General features: G+C 38.1%; 1 protein-coding gene across 5 annotated transcripts in view; it reads right to left on the bottom strand.

The window, feature by feature from the left end:
- Window positions 1-18,125, bottom strand: part of CAMK4 (calcium/calmodulin dependent protein kinase IV) — a 245,869-nt gene that overhangs the window by 52,871 nt on the left and 174,873 nt on the right. The window lies entirely within an intron of this gene.

Raw genomic sequence — 18,125 nt, 5'->3', positions numbered from 1 at the left:
GGCAGAGGCCCAACCCACTGAGCCACCCATGTGCCCTGAAATGCAGTTTAAGGTGTATGAAACCAATTATCAGAAATAAAAAATTTACTCCTTAGACAATATTAGTTGCAGTTCTCTTTATGCATATAACTATGTAAGTTCAAATCCATTAATTATTATTATACTAAAGTCAAGGTTCTATGCATTGAAATTTTTCTGGTTTATTATCTGAATAAAGCACAATTATATGTGTCATTTTAGAAGCTCACAATCACAGCAAAGACTTAATAATTATTGTTTGAACAGGCATTTAGATATGAGTAATTATTATAGAGGACTATCCTTAATATGATAAATACTGCTTAAAGATGATAAATGTTCTCATAGGCTTTTCTGAAGATTAGTAAATCCAACTACCAATACAGAGTGGCATATTTGAGCTGATCTTAAAGATCGCTTCTAGCAATTCCACTCATTTCATTCTATTTTAAATTATTTTGTAAGTTATGTTTTATCACACGTGTAACATACTCTGTCAATGTGGAAGTCTAACCTGATCCTGCTTCCCTAGTCTCAGATCCCTCTCCAAAAGTAATCACTCTTCACTTTGAAATGGTTTGAATGTTTTTCTATGAATTCACAAACATGAATATATGTATGCAAGGAAATACTCCTGATTTTTCCATTTTCTTACATACATGTATGATTAATATTAATTTTTACAGGTTTTCTTTCATTTAACAATATGTCTTTGAAACCTTTCCCACAAACCACTATAGCTAATTCTATTTAACACTTGGATCCATTTTGTTGAATGTAGCATAATTTATTTTTCTAGTCCCTTCCTGGTGGACTTTCAAGTTTTTAAAAGTTACCAATAATGCAGTAATAAGCCTTCTAGCACTTGGATTTTGGGTGTTTTTGCTTGTGTTTCTTTAGGACAGATAGCTGGAAGCAGATCTGGTGGGGTCAAAAGGTAGGTTTAAAATTTTTAAACTCCATCAATATTTACTCACACAAACAGTGTGTTTACGGTTTCCTAATATCTTTACCAAATCTGTGCAATTAACTTTTGCTGAGCTACAATGTAATCATTGTATCTTATATTTGGCTTAATTTGTCTTTCTCTGTTTACTGGCCTAGTATAGGCTTTTTGGTTTTCTTCTTCTGTGAACTACCCAATTATATCCTTTGCCCATTTTTCTGTTGGGTTAAGAGAAAAAATAGCCAGGGTAGTTCAGTTTTTCTCCTTTCCCATCCCCTACAGGAAGGGAGAGAGTCTCTTCTTTCTTTGTAAGCCAAGTAAGAGAAGGTGGATAGCTTCAATGTCACAGTTTGTGGTGTTTGACATGTCTCACTTAGTGATTTGGTGAAACAGGAACTGATATCAGAGGTGGTTAGAACAGGGAGTAAGAAGAGAGGGCCTCAGTGAGATTCAGCTGCCCTCAAGGAAGAGCTAAACAAGGGTACACATTTCTCACATGTTCAGTGTGGACTGTGCAGAAAGGAACCAGACATCGGCATAAGTTTTGTGCTGGGGTGATGCCATCTTGCCTCAGCATTTCAGGAACTACTAACTCCTCAGAGTACCTGAAGTGAGAGAACTGTCCTGCAGTGGGTCTCTGTAGAGCCATCTATAGTGTTTCACATGGAAAGAACATCAAGCATTTGACATTGGCCACACCCAGAGACCACAGATGCTGGACCATGAATGCACCAGTCTGGGAAGACCGTTGCTAACCCTCAATCTCTTCTCCCTCTCCTCACTGTCACCCTCACAACAACCCTAGAAGGAGCATGATCAGGTGGAGAGTAAAGAGCAAGAGAAAGAGAAGAAACTAACAAGTATTCCTATCCCCTCTGTTTACAAATTATAGATCTCCAAGGTCCACATTGGGGGAAGGAGGAAGTTTAAAGTTGGACAAGTCTAAAGTTTTGGTCTTTCCCTTACCCAAGAGTGACTGGAAAATCTATGGGAATGGCTTGAAATTTTATTCACAAAGGAGAAGAATGGATTCACAGAGTTGATTTGCCAGGACAATCATGAGACAAAAGAAAGTTGCTTTTGCTCCTGCCTTTGAGGTCAAGCTCACTTTTTCTAGTGGATAATTATAATGTGTAGACAATAACATCATAGATGTCCTACACACTTACTGTATTCCAAGCACTATTATGAACACCTTGTATCTATCAATCGTTTAATCTTCATATCAGCTCCATAAGGTAAATCATAGTAATGTAATGCTTGTTCTGCAAATTAGAAGGCTGAGGCATAAAAAGACCAGAGACATGTGCAACTTCACAACTAGACACATGGAGTTGGGATTCCAGTGTAGGCATGTGGTAGTGGAGCCATAACCCGACCATTGCGTGACTCCCAAACAGATGCCTGATTGTGTAGGGTGGACATGAGAGGGGAATCATGGTGAAGGAGAGGAGGGGAGAATGATGGAGGAGTGGGAAGGTCATGGGAAGAGGAGGATTGGTGAGAAGGCAGAGGACCATGTTCAGCCTCAGTGACACCCAGGGAAAACCCACCAGATCCCTGAGGAGGAAGATGCTATATCTTGCATTAGCTGAGCTTGAAGACAAAAATGCAAGTTTCTCATAGAGTTGCTTTGGAACATACCTAAGAATTGCAGTTTGGGATCAATGGAAAATATTGATCTCCCCCACTCCCAATCTAACCCAACTAAGAGACTCCATTGCTTTGGGAAGAAAACGATACCAAAAATAGCAACACAATAGCAACAAATGAGATAAATTTACAAGCACTGGTTTAGCAAAGTACCAATCATATAAACATTCTTATTAAATATTGTTCTGGCTTTCTTCAACAGAAATGGTAGTTTTGTGTTCTAAGTCCAAAGTTAAACAAAAGAAAACAAAACAACACCATTTGGCACTCCACAGAGGAGAGCTAGACCAGATAACTGGAGAAAATTTAAAAAAAAATAATAGATTTAGGAGCTATGCACTAACAGAGGAACAAATTTAAAAACAAAATAAAGCAATGAAATACTGAAGGTCATGCGCTTTTAAAAATATAGGCAGGAATCATTTGTTATAAATTACTTGGTGTAGAAAGATTATTAAAAGTCGAGATATAATCATGTACACATGGTAGGAGGCATTTAAATGTATTGACTAACAGAACGATAGGAGTCACTATTGTATTTTTGCTTGGACCCACTGATTGCCTTTAACCAATAGTGAGTATTTTTAATTTTTACATTATCTCAAGTCAGGAAGCCAAGCAAAAAGGAAAACGTGCTATATGATCATTGTCTTCCCCCAAGGAGATACAATTTTTAGAAGCAGGAACATTTTGGGAGCATCAGTTCTCAAATTTCCTGGTCGCAGGACCCCTTTGGAATAAAAAAAAGTATTGAAAACCTCCAAGAATTTTTGTTTATGAGTTATATCTAACATTAGTTACTACATTAGTGGTTCAAAATGAGAATTTAAAAAGTATTAATTTATTTACAAAACAATAAATTCGTGCCATATTGACATAAACATTTTCTAATAAGAATATATTTTCTAAAACAAAAAAAAAATTAGAATTCTGTGCTATTTTTTTGAAGTTTTACAAGTCTCATTAATTTCTAGTTTATACAAGGCAGCTGGATTCCTCCAGCTCTGCATTGTCAACTATAAAACCACACATTATGCACTCTCTGAAAAATTCCATTGTACTTTCATAAGTGAATGGAAATGTCTTCATATTATGACAAAATAGTTTTTTTTTTAAAGATTTTATTTATTTATTTGACAGAGAGAAATCACAAGTAGATGGAGAGGCAGGCAGAGAGAGAGAGGGAAGCAGGCTCCCTGCTGAGCAGAGAGCCCGATGCAGGACTCCATCCCAGGACCCCGAGATCATGACCTGAGCCGAAGGTAGCCGCCCCGACAAAATAGTTTTGATCTCACAGACCTTCTGAAAGGGGTTGGGGGTGTCTCAGGAACCCTCCAGGAATCTTAAGACTATACTTTGAAAACTTCTGTTTTAGAGGATCTGAAGTCATAAAAAGGGCAGTGCAAAAGCTGAATAATATGCACATCGCCCTTTATTTTCAAAGTGGGTTTTAAATGCAATACACACCTCTAATCTCCTCAAGCACTAATCTTATCTAGCCACATCAAGATCACAATACACTAAGTGAAGAAGGGGGAAAATGGCCCTCAAAATTGTGTACTCGTGGGAAAATGTGCAAAGACATTTTATAATATCAATCAGTGATACAAAGCTAATTAAGAAATATCCATTATGGAGAAACAGACCCTATCAAGATATTCTTGATCTTAACTACAGTTTATTTAGGTCATGGGGATTCAATACAAATAGACAAAAGGATAGGAAAAATTGAGAAATGAGACAATTGCATATTTTAGAATAAACCAAGTGTTGAAAGTAATCATAATTAAAGTAAACAAAGGCAAGCAATAACATTAAAAACTAAATGCCACTTCGGAAGATGTCTAAAACCTAAGAACTTGATGGAGAAAGAAATAATAAATCTGACAACAACTGTAGCACCTAACTACTAAATCTTGGCTATTCATAACCTTTAGTAAAGAAATTAGAAGAGCAAATAACCAAGTGTGTATGAATTTAATTAAAACTTTAAGGAATATTATGGACATTGGGGAACGTATGTGCTATGGTGAGTGCTGTGAAGTGTGTAAACCTGGCAATTCACAGACTTGTACCTCTGGGGCTAATAATACATTATATATTAATAAAAATTTTTTTTAAAAAACTTCAAGGAATAAAAAGAAGAAGAAAAAGGAAGTGGAAAAGGAAGAGGCAGGGAAGCACAATTAATTTACTCGCTCAATTTTTTAAAGGATTATCTTTTTAGAAAAAAATGCTTTAAAAGTATTATCTTTTTAGAAAAAAGCATGAAGAAATAAACCAGTTTGAGAAAGACAAATACCATATGATTTCAATCATATGTGGAACTTAAGAAACAAAACAGATGAGCATAGGGGAAACAAAGGAAAAATAAAATAAGATAAAAATAGAGAGGAGGGGCGCCTGGGTGGCTCAGTGGGTTAAGCCTCTGCCTTCAGCTCAGGTCATGATCTCAGGGTCCTGGGATCAAGTCCTGCATCAGGCTCTCTGCTTGGCAGGGAGCCTACTTCCTCCTCTCTCTCTCTCTGCCTGCCTCTTTGCCTACTTGAGATCTCTCTCTGTCAAATAAATAAAATCTTAAAAAAAAAAAAAAATAGAGAAGAAGGCAAACCATAAAGGACCCCTAATGATAGAGAACCAGCTGGGGGTTGCTGGAGGGGAGGTGGTGGGGGGATGGGGCAACGGGGTGATGGGCATTAAGGAGGGCACATGATGCGATAAGCACTGGGTGTTTTAAGCAACTGATGAATCACTGAATTCTATGCTGAAACTAATAATATAGTACATGTTAATTAAATTGAATTGAAATAAAAAATTTAAAAAAGTGGGACGCCTGGGTGGCTCAGTTGGTTGGGTAGCTGCCTTCGGCTCAAGTCATGATCCCAGCGTCCTGGGATCGAGTCCCACGTCGGGCTCCTTGCTCCGCGGGGAGCCTGCTTCTCCCTCTGACTCTGCCTTCCACTCTGTCTGCCTGTGCTTGCTCTCGCTCGCTCTCTCTCTGACAAATAAATAAATTAAAAAAAAAATCTTTAAAAAAAATTAAAAAAAGAAAAAAGCATAAAATGACAAATATTTTATCTGCAGAGTGAGTAATCAAAGTAGGGAACAAAGTAAATTTTTAAGGATTTTATAATGATGCATTTAATGCACTGTTGCTAAAGGCGTGTCTTCGCAAAGTTCTATTTCAATTTTAGGCCTTGGTTTTGGTTTAAGTTTTTCAGAAGAAATAAGCATAATAAGGTTTTTGTGGCATTGTTTTTGAAACAATTATTAAAGAACAACAGCATGAGAGGCACTGTGGGGCAATACCCATGGTATGCCACACGTTAGCTATGCGACCTGAAATAATCTGCAGCTCCCAGTTTCCCCATCTGTAGCACCCACTTCAAAGGTGGTATTGAGAATCAGAGGTGAGGCATGTTGGCACTCACCATGGAGTGAGTATTCTGTTCTATGAAGGGTAGCTGTTGGGACTCTATCACTGTTGTTCCACATCTCTTGTACAATAAATTACAATTAGAAATCCTTTGAGACTTGGAAAACTTGCTCTTTCCTGAAGTATCAAAAGACACTTTGATCTGAAAATATTTGCTTTTTATTCCATCACATTTTCCTCTTCTGTTTTGGTGGCCCAAAACTCAATGTAAAAGCGGTTTCAATTACAATTAGTTAGCCTGTTTTGGATATATTCACTTCTCCCTCTCTCTGCTTTTTAAAAAATTCCCTTTTCCACTTTAATAGCTTTATTTTGTATGCGTTCTTCACTTATTTGCCACAACTCCTTTTACCAAGAAGACGCATTATAAATTATAGAGTAATAGAATGTATTATATATTAGCCTTCACCCTGGAAATAAGTCTAAGGGAAATAGAAACTGACATTGTTATATTTGTGTTCAGAGTTTCCAAGAACATTTAGAAGATATAAAAGGAAAAAAGTATGTGGCAATTAGGATTTGAAATATTCTTACTATGTCTTTTTCCATTAGAAGACAAATTACCAGGAGAAACAGTATTTGTCGTTGATCAAGAGTCATATTTCAAAGCCTATTGTTTTGCTTATGCTCCATTCTCCTTAGGCTCTCCTCCAGGATTCATCCCAGGTGCTGCCCGGGATCCTATTTCACGCCCCACTCCCTCCTCAGAAGCACTGCCCTATCACTCTGGCCTTTTCTCCTACTTCTCTCTTGCTCTTCCCTCTTTCTTCTCTTTCATCATATACATAGCTCTAGACTGGGTGGTATCACCATCAAAAAGAAACAAGGAAAAGAAAACAATCATCACCTCTACAGTCTCCCAAAGACACATATTCCTGTCCTACTCTCGCTGCCCTCAACTATTTCCTACTCTCCTAGGTCTCCACTCACAGCTTCCATCTTCTTCCCTTTCCTTTTTCTTCAACACACCAAATTTTTATTTGGGACCTCATCAAACCCAACACACGCTTTCTGACTCTTTATTTGACCAGTTTGGACTCTGGGCACATGGTCTTATCTCTCATTTGCACTTCCATCACTTGGGGCTCTTGTCTCACTGGCTGCCTGCTGCTTTTCCTTTGCTCTCACCCCTCAGTCTCCTACCCTGGCCCCTTATCTCTGACTTGCTGGGCACCTTCTGCATTTCCTTGGTTTCCAGAGTGAGCTCACTGAAAGCCACAAATAAGGGTACCATTTACTAACTATGTCCTAAATCTCTATTGCCTTCCCAACATATCTGTGGCTCTGACTCCATAGAACTTTCTACTCTCCATTCCATTTGAATGTCTCACACATGTTTCAAGCTCAACATTTCCCAAGCCAAACTCATTATTTACCCTAAATCTACTCCTGTGCCTGTAATTCCAAACCCAACAAATGACTCATCCATTTTGACCAAGCCAGACACCTGGGTTTACCCAATTCCTCCACCTCCTTTACCAAAACTTCCAATTTATGTTCATGAACATAGGTAGCTTTCCCTTCTTAGTGCCTCACCCATCTTCCTGCCCCTTGTTCCCACTTAACTGTTCTTACCTTCAGCCAAGCCACAAAGAAGCTTCCCTCTTAATTACTCTGATGACTCGCTTAATTACCAGCTTCCCAACTTCCATGGCCGTTCCCCTGCAGCCAAAGCTCCATGGTGGCATGCGAATAATTTTTTAGAAGTGCAAATTTGGTCACATTAGGCTGCTGCTTAAAATCTCCAGCATCTTTCCAATGCTTTGGTCATGCAGAGCAGCAACAATGTTGTATTTGATTTTGTATCCCTTGAACAGAAATCACAAACTCTCTAGGGTCAGGAGGATACCCGAAAGAATGAAGGAAGTTGACAGTGTAAAATAAAAGGAAGATATCAGGAAGTCCCAGGGGCCTTATCTGTCCCTGGAGCATGGCCCCTTAAGAGGAAGAGGAGACCGACTCAGCCCACTGTTGTCGGGCACGAGTGCGGGCCCCATGTCGATAGCTCTTCTGATTTTTCAAGGCAAGACAGAAATTCAGATTTTTTTTATGTAAAATATTACAAATTTTCCATGCTGGCGCTGAAGTTGAAAATTTTAAAAGCCTGGACAGGGTACAAACAAAATACCCTGCAGTCTGTGATTCTTGCTTTGGAATTTAAAACAGGCCTTGGCATTCAATATATGCTCAATAAACATTTGTGAAATATATGAATAAATACACGATTTTTTTTTCTGACTCTGCTTCTTAAATTAGATCTTTACTAAGACTGTGCTAATAGACTTCTTTTTCGCTATGAACTCTCTCTGAGCTTGTTTGTCTATTCCCTTCCCTCTAGCTACTTCTTATAGCCCCCCAAAAGTACACATGTGTATCAGCAAATTGTGTGGTAGGGTTATAATTAATTTTAATTTTTCCTTCTATGAAATTTAACTCTAAATGCGTTATTTAGGTAATGAACTTTTTAAAACATTAATTTTATATAAGCAGCAGGCACTTCATGTTGGCTTATACATCTGTTATGAATGATGGGCTCTGAAGAGGAGTATATCCATTGAGTATATCCATCGTAACTACATTCGGTCTCAAATGAACTACGCGATGCCACTCTATTGTTAGTAGTTTAAGACTGTATAGACTACTCCATGATAGTATCCTAAAAGGAAGTTCTAATTCAAACTCCAGGACCATATGGCCACCTGCCCAGGTCTCATTTTGAACAGGCTGTCTCACCAACACCTTAAGTTCAACATGTTCAAAACTGAACTCTTGACTTTCTTCTAGCCCTTTTCTTTCTGTTCTTCCCACCTCAAAATGTAGTGCCTCGGTGAACTCAAGTGTTCAAGTCAGAAACTGTTTTTCTCCTCCCCACCCCATGCCTCCATCCTATTCACAGCAGAGTGCCATGAATTCCAATTCCAAAATGTCTCCAGAATTGCCCTGCCTCTCTCCACGGTACTGCCATGACCTTAGCTAGCCTACCACAGAAGTTCCTTAACTCTCTTTGATTTCCAACCTGGCCCCACCTTCAGTCTATTCTCCACACAGCAACATAGGAAATCAGGCCTAGTTGGGAAACCCTTCAGTGGTTTCCCATTACTTTTCCTAGCTTCTGAGGCATTGGTTTTCTGGCTCCTGCCTTCCTCTCCAGCCTCATATTCTGCTACTTTCCCCCGTCTTGCTGTCTACCCATCCTGACTTTCTTTCAATTTCTCCCAAGCCCAAATTTTATTCCCACCAGCCAGCATCCTTTTCTGGCTGCCCCTCTTCCTAGAATGCATTTTTATCTTTTCTTTTACCCAGCCAGCTCTCCTCATCCTCGGGACTCAACTTATAGTGTCAGTTCCTCAGGAGGCCATATCTGTCCTTCCAAACTAACATATGTGTTCACCTTTATATGTTCTCATGGATGCCTCCTATTTTTCTTTACAGTGTATCTGTTTCTTTGTAAGCTTTATGTTTAGGATATCTCCCTCACCAGATGAAAAACCCATGAAGACAGATAACTAGTTTCTTGCACTATGCCTGGCACTAAGTGGGTACTAAAAAAATTTTTTTTTGAAGGATCAACAAATAACTCAGTTTTCCAAAAGACATGTATGTTGTTCTACTTTGAAGTCATTAACATATAGATATTCAAAGAATGGTGGTAATTTGCAAATGATATCCATTTGCCATTATTAATCTGTAATGGATGTTCAAATTTTTGTGCTTGCATTTTAGCAATATATTTCCATAGCAACATCACTTTGATAGATTTAACTGAAATAAGGCTCAGCATCTGTGTGCTTAGGAAACACACTATACTTATTGGATAATAATACTTGGCCACTTCAAAGGTGCTATGAGATTTATAGCATCATTCTGAGAAAAGCCAAAACCCAGTAAAAACATTTTAAGATCAGGCAAAAGGGTTTCATCCTCATAATGACATCTTGAATAATTACATAGTTTTTGTTCTGTAGTAGCGTTGATAGTTATGGCTGAATTAATTTCTTCACATCCTCTGACGCTGATCTGAATATCCAACACAACATATGCCTCAAGGGAGTTTGGGCAAGGAGAGTCGAAAATTCATCTGTTAGTTTTCTCTTCGGTTTCCTTCATGTCTCAAACATTCATAAATTGTACTTGCCAGTGTAAGAAAATGGAACGGAGTAGTGATTTGGCCAACTATAATGACTTGTTAATGAACACTGGGCAAGCCAAAGTCCTCTGTCAATGAAGGCACCATCCTGGGCCCCCCAGTGGTGCACTTGAAGAACATTGAGCCTGCTGTTGCCCAGAATATGGTTCCCATGGAAGCATCTTTGCTTTTGATTTGGGGTGTGGTTTAGAAGTGTCTACATAAAGCAAAGCTGGGAATTTTGGAGTAGCAATGGAGTAGCTGGAGTAGCAGGATCATGGGGAAAAGGAGAGGGATGCTAACAGAGAGGATAAGCAGGAATGCTGCTGGGTAGGAAAGCCTGGGGTGTCTGGTTAGAGCACTTGACAGGCAAAGAAGTCATGAAAAACAGACTCTAGCCCTTGTTTCTGATTTTGGTACAAGTCTCCTGGTGTGCAAAGTCAGAGTGAGATAACAGGGATGCTTTCAACAGGGTAGAAATTCATTTTCCTGTCTGCACATAAATGTGCATGTTATAAAAGTCTGCTAAGTATATATTTGTAAGAATGGTATATCTAGTACTAGTGAGAAGTTTAATTTTATCTATACTGTTTTGCTTAGATTCAACTCAAAATCTAAAACACTCACTCAAAACTTAAAAGAAACATTTATCATTTCTTTAAAAGCAATTATTAAGTAAATTATTATCATTTTAAATTATGCATTATGCAAAATATCAATGGAAAATGTGACGTATCCTGATTTAAAAAGACAAGTCTCACACTAAGAGAGTACAAAAATGAAAACTGAAGTAATGTACGTGTCATCAACAAAGAAATCAATATGCAAAATGTTTTTGCGTATAAGAGCAAGGAAAGCACATGTTGTGGAACAACTTTCTGAGGGGCTGTTGAGAATGTTTAGAGAGGGTAGGCATGTCATAATTTCATTCTCTTATTGCCAATGTATGTGGTCAGATTTCAGGAAAGGTGAGATTTTAGGAATGGAGGCAATGAAAAGGCTTGACCTATTAAATGAAGGTCATATTCAAGAGATAACACATCACTTGGAAAAAGGCCCAGAAATCATCTGCAGTTATAGAGAAAGCAGCACCAAACACATTTCTGTAATGGGAAAGGAGAGAGCATCTTGGAACACAAAAGAAACACGGGAACTCCTGAAACTGCATGTTCTGGTCAAGAGATAAGAGATTATAAGAGTCGCCCGAGAAGCTGAATGAGTAGAACCGAGGGTAAATGCAGAAAGTACTCTGTGCTCAAGCAAAGGGATGAACTTCCTCACAAGGAAGAGGAAGCTGGAAATACTGTTGTAAGAGATGACTGTACTTCATATCACCATACATGCTTTATACATTAACAAGTTAAGAGTAGATATTTGAGGATATATTACAGAAAGAAAGTTTTTGGATGCAAGATATCAAATATGACAAAGAGTAAAAATCTATATATTTTTCTTCAAAAATATTTATATCCACAGATGTATAAATGGCTCCTAAATCACATATGCACTGAAGTAGAAAGTAGGATTTAAAAAAAAAAAAAAGAAAAGGAAGAAAAATGCCCAACATATCTTTACCATTTGTTCTTTGGGGGGAAAAAAAAACCAATCACCGAAAGCTCAAACTCTCCTTTAAACAGACAAAGATGATACTGCTGCTCTGAATTCAGGGGGTGTCTAGACATGTAATTAAACTCTCTCTATGGTCCTAACAAAAACTGTGTCATTGTGTAATGAAAGCTACTGCATAGTAATTTAGTTTAATTACAGCGATGCTGTGTTCAATGGGCTGTGTGTGGCTAATTGATAATGTCTCAGGAGTTGGTAGGAGGAAGTTTGAATCTCTTTAAAAATCTAACAGGACAAAGAAGAACCAGTCATTAAAAAAAGAAAACGGTATTCTGACTATAGCTCTACCTTGGGAAGAAAAATTAAACTGCATGAACTTGCTCTTCTCTATTCCTTGGAAAATGCAGAATCAGTACCTATAAATTTAAGCAGGAACTTCAAAGTTAATACTCTACCTTTGTGTCATATCCCCTTGGAGACCTACCATTACCATTGTCTTTATGCTTGACCTCTACTCTCTGATGCCTTCAGAATTACCAAGAGAATATATGAGAAAAGCAGCAGGACACTACTATCCCATGACCGGATCAGCAGGCATAGTTAGGATTGGCTGGCGGTGAGATCTATGGTAAGCTTCAATCTGTAGAGCAGCCCGGGATCAGAAGAATCTACCTTCAGCATAGCAGCCATGTGCTGGGGCTTCCCATTTATTAGCCAAGAACCTACATTTTCATTTATTTCATCTTTGATGCCTCCTTTCCTCTCACTAGTCTAGGTCTTGGCCAGATGGCCATAACTCCACTTCCAAAATACATTTCACATCTACTCTTTCCATTACATTGCTACCACTAAGTACATAGTCCTTCATATTCTCTACTAGCACTACTAACATTTTTCTCCTAATCACGCCCACCCACATCTCTACACCTCGGTCATCTTTCTAAAACACAGACTAACTCATGTCAATCCTCTAGTTTAAAAACAAAAAGACTCAGGGTGCCTGGGTGGCTCATTTGGTTGAGTGTCCGACTCTTGATTTTGGCTCAGGTTATGATCTCAGGGTCATGAGATCAGATCCCATGTTAGGCTCTGTGCTACATGGGGCGTCTGCTTGGAATTCTCTCTCTTCCTTTCCCTCTCTTCCTCCCCACCCCATGTTCTCTAAAATAAATAAATCTTTAAAAATAAATAATATAAAAACAAAAACAATCCAGCATCAAGGGCTCCTCATTGCCTATAAGGTAAAGTCTAATATTTTCAGTGTGAAAATAATGGCCCTTCAAAATTTGTCCCCAATTTCTGGCTGTGCATCATCTTGGGACAATTCTTACCATGTACTAACTACATAGCCATATTTACTCTTCCTAAATCATGCCATAGATATTTCTACTTGGTTCCCAGATAATAATAATCTTTCATGTGTCATACTGTATTTTCTCAAGATTCTTGCAACAGTATTACACATCCAAAGCTCTTCCACAATCTTGCCACTTCTCATCTAGAGGTAAAGTGAAATGCCCCCTCCCCCTGAATTTGACCCAACAGAATGCAATGGAAGTGATAGTATGTGACTTCTGATGTTAGAACATAAAAGCCAAGGTTGCTTCTATCTTTAACTCATTTAAAAATGAGTTAAATACTCATTTTTAGATCCCTAAGCTGCCACATAAGAAGTCTTATGATCTTAAGGCCAAGATGCTTTAAGAATGTTGGGGAACGTGGACAAGTCAAGTGTCACTGTTCCAGTTGACAGTTCCTGGTGAGGTCCTATGTGGTAGACATTTCAAGTGCCAGACATGTGAGCGAGCGAAGACACTTCTAAATGATTTCTAGCCATCAAGCCCCTAAACCTTTCAGTCTTCCCAGCCCAAACTCCAGACATGATGGAGCAGAGACAGTCCTCATTCCCACCATGTCCTGTCTAAAGTCCTGATGCAGAGAACATGTGAGCACAATGAAGTAGTTTTTTTCAAGCCGGTAGGTTTGGGGATAATTTATTAAGACAGCAACAGTACTTGGAACACATCATAACCCAGATTACATACCACTTCTGTGAAATTTTCTTCTAATCTCACAAGCAAAATAAATGTCATTTTCTCTGCTTCTCCCAGTAGCATTTTCTTCATATACCTTAATGCTCTGATATTTTTATTAGTTAATTATGTACTTGTCTATCAAAGTAATAGATCAATTCCTTGAGAGCAGGCAGGGATTATTTTATTCACTTTTGTACCCACAGACTTTAGGCAAAGAGTCTGGTATATTTTTGATAAATGCTCATGAGAAAAATGTGTGAAAGAAGGAGTGAATGAATGAATGATCAGAACTATGGGTTGAATGAGGCTCTATGACAGGCATCAACAAATAGACACAAAATCCCGGGGAATAGCTAGAACTCATTCTTAGGTCTAGCACGTATTAGCACTTAAAGATGTTTGTTAATAAATAAAATTGTGGAACCACTGAGTTGGGACAGGAAATCGCTCCTAATACCTCTGGATTAGAATAAATATCCTATGTTCGTCCCAACTCATAAGGCTGTGTGGTTCTGTGTTCAAGAAATTTAGTGAACTCAACTCATCCTGCTCTTTGTTTAAGGCAGTATCAATAGTTGCCCTTGGCCGGCAAGCCAGAAAGTGAATACAATGTAAATCAATCAGTTCTCTTTTATAGTATATAACCAAATCTACTCTAGAATTACAGGTATGCTAGTGATGAATTAGGTTGTGCTTGTTTAATAAAGTCTTTATTTTGCTTTTACTTTTGAAAGTTATTTTCACTGAGTTTAGAATATCAGGCTGCTTTTCTCCCCTTAACAATACTTTGATGTCTCTTGCTTGCATTATTTCTGATGAAAATTTAATGTCATCCTTATCTTTGTTCTTCCGAAGTAACGTGTCTTTTCTCTGGATGCTTTTATGGTTTTTAGGTTTTTACTTTAGGTTTAAGAAAATCGAATATGCTGTGCCTTGGTCTCATATTCTTCATGTTTCTTGTGCTGGAGATTTGTTAAGATTCTTGGATGTTGGCTTTACAAGTTTCATTAAATAACTTGAATATTATTTCTTTCAAATATAATTCTATCTCCCATCATTCTTCAATGACTCCAATTACATATATGTAGTTATATATGTAGTGTTCATATATATATATATGTCTATATGTGTATATATGTATATGTATACATGTGTATGTGTGTATATATCCTTGAAGTTGTTCCAAAGTTTACTGATGTTCATTTTGTTTTCCACCTTTTTTCTCTGCGTTCTACCTTAGATGGTTTTTAATGCTATGTCTTCAAGTTTACTTTATTTCTGAAATTTCTAATCTCCTATTTATTACATCCAGTATACTTTTCAACTCAGATACTGCAGTTTTCATCTCCAGATGTCTAATTTCAGTCTTCTTTTTAAAATAGTTTACACACACACACACACACACACACACACAGAGGAATACTATGCAGCCATCAAAAAGAAATGAAATCTTGCCATTTGTGACGACGTGGATGGAACTAGAGGGTATTATGTTTAACAAAATAAGTCAATCAGAGAAAGACAACTATCACATGATCTCCCTGATATGAGGAAGTAGAGATGCAACGTGGGGGTTTTGGGGGGTAGGAAAAGAATAAATGAAACAAGATGGGATTGGGAGGGAGACAAACCATAAGAGACTCTTAATGTCACAAAACTAACTGAGGGTGGCCAGGGGGAGGAGGGCAGGGAGAGGATGGTGAAGTTATGGACATTGGGTAGGGTATGTGCTATGGTGAGTGCTCTGAAGTGTGTAAACCTGGCGATTCACAGACCTGTACCCCTGGGGCTAATAATACATTATATGTTCATTAAAAAATAAAAAAAAAAAAATAGGGGGCGCGCAGCGCCACGGTGCTGTGCTGCAGCCCATTCGGGACTGCAGGACCCACCATACTCGCTGCCCCTGCACTCCCATGCTCCAGCCTAGCCCCTGAGGCCGCGGTGTCCTGTTCCCGTTGCCGCCGCCTGCTGCCCCTCCCCGCCCCATGGCTTCTCTGGAGGACCCTCTGCTCACAGTTTCTCAATGGAGCTTTGATAGCTGTGTCTTTCAAGAAATATGCTACTTCTTTCCTGGTACACGGAGGTTCAAGAGAACAATCAGTAATATCTCAGAAGCCTGATGGTAACATCAGCAGAAAGAATTAGAGGTTCCCAGAAAATTAAGATGACATATAGTTTTCCTAACATAAGAAAATCATTTTTTGTCCCCAGCTATTTTCAATGATCTATACCCCACCTGTGTACTTGCCCAAGCACACTTCTTCCAAAACTTCCTGGGAGGTTCTTACAAAGAAATGCAAAAACCTCACTCCTTAAGGATTTTGAGGGAACAAGGCAATGGGAAAACTAACAGTCACCACCAGACCAGGAAATAGCCTAAGCTATTGAGACAATAAGTCAGTGGTAAAACTCCTAGTGCTATTTCAAAAGCAATCAAGGCCTTGCATTCCTTGTCCCAGAAAATGAGCCCAAGACCCCATCTAGTTTCTATCTGCTCTTGAAGCCTGCAGAGTCCCTTTCCCTTGTCCAACACTTACCTCTGCTTTATTCTAACGTTGAAGTTTCTGCCCTCGGTGGAATACAAGCTTCATTCAGGTGAACATGCAATACATATTGCACAAATACATATGTGGATGTGCATGCATCCACAACCTTATGACCAACCATACACGGAATAATAAAACTCTCCCTTCTGAGTTCATCTTAAATACTAAATAAAAATCTCTCTCCTGTTCAAAAAAAAAAATAAAATAAAATAAAAATAAAAAAAAATAAAAAAAAATATTAAAATAGTTTCCACATATATAGTTTACATCCTTACTCTTTCCTCTACCTTCTTGAATATATGGAATACAGCAATAAAACTGTTTTAATGTCTCCCTATATTATTTATTTCATTTGTGTCACTTATAAGGCTGTTTCTTTTGATTCATTTTTTTTTTCCCCCTGCTTTCATCCAGTCTCACTCTGGATGTGCTTACTGCATGTACTTCTCATAATTTCAGCTGGGTAAAACACACTGATTTTATTGTGTTGGGTACTGGACAGATACAGATGTATTTGCGATCTTTTTTAGTTCTGTTCTGAATGCAGTTAAGTTACAATACTTGTAAATAGTTTGATCCTTTTGAGTCTTGCTTTCAAACTTTGTTAAAATTGTCTACTCTGTCTAGTGGAAACACAAACTCTTCCCATCCCTATGTGAACTGCAAGCATTGTTCCCTCTAATCTACGGTTCTCTCCCTGGCCTCAGGTAGTTTCCTTGCATGCATGCACTGAACAGTACTCACCAGAAGATCTGGGGGAAAGAGTAACTGCAGCTTTCCAGAGATTACTCTCAGAGCAGCTCTCTCCTCTCAGGCACTCTGCTCTGTGAACTTTGGTTTCCTTGGCCTCCCAGACTCTATTCTGTCTTAACCTAGGGAGACTGTGGGGCTCCTCTTGGTTTCTCCTTTCTACAGAGCAGCTGGAAACTCTTTCCAGGCAATTGTAGGGCTCCTATGATTTGTGCTCCCTTTTTCAAGGGAGCCCACTGCCTTAGGCTGCCTGATGTTTAATGTCTGAAAACCATGTTGCATAGTTTTGGTTGTTGTTTTTTTGTTTCAGAAAGAGTATAAATTAGTCCCTTTTACTCCATCTGGTCCCGAAACAGACATTACCACCATTACTCCAGACATTTTAAATGTTTTCTAAGTAATATTCTACTTGATACCTAAAAGTGGAATTATCCTCAGTATTTGAGACCATTTGAACTTATTAACTGGTGTACCAGTTAATGCAGTTAAAGCTGTTAAGAAAAAATGACAAATGTGAGAAGCTCTGCACTTAGTTCAATGTTGATCAAAATTTCTATGGTATTCATTTATAAGTTTCTGAGGTTTCCTATAGCAAAAAATAATAATAATAATAATAATTTCAGCTTGATCCTTGGTTAGAAAGAATTTCTTCCCTTTTTGTGAACCCATGGGAATGATTGACAGAAGTGTCAGATGTGAAGTGCAGCCAAAGTCTCTTATATAAAGATATAAAGGATAAAAATCATATTAAATAAGTTAAAGAGAGGCAATAAGCTTGGCTTAGAGATGATCCTCTGGAAAATTCTTAAATCTGTAAGAGTGTTGAATCAATATTTTAACCATTAAAGGCCATACTTCCTTTTAAGTAAAGATAAAGCACTTATTTATTAATATTCTACTTTTTATACAAAGTTTATATAATTTATGATTCTTAAATCTTTTAAGATTTAGTAATAAAAATGAACATTTATCAAAATAGGAAAAAATTTTTATTAGTTTCCACATATGATGTGGATGTGTTGATAGGAGAAATTAAATTGAAGGT

This window comes from Mustela nivalis, assembly GCF_964662115.1.
Source record: "Mustela nivalis genome assembly, chromosome: 3".
NCBI classification, from domain to species: domain Eukaryota; kingdom Metazoa; phylum Chordata; class Mammalia; order Carnivora; family Mustelidae; genus Mustela; species Mustela nivalis.
Note: the sequence above shows the minus strand (reverse complement) of the source record. Positions and strands in the feature narration are given on the sequence as shown.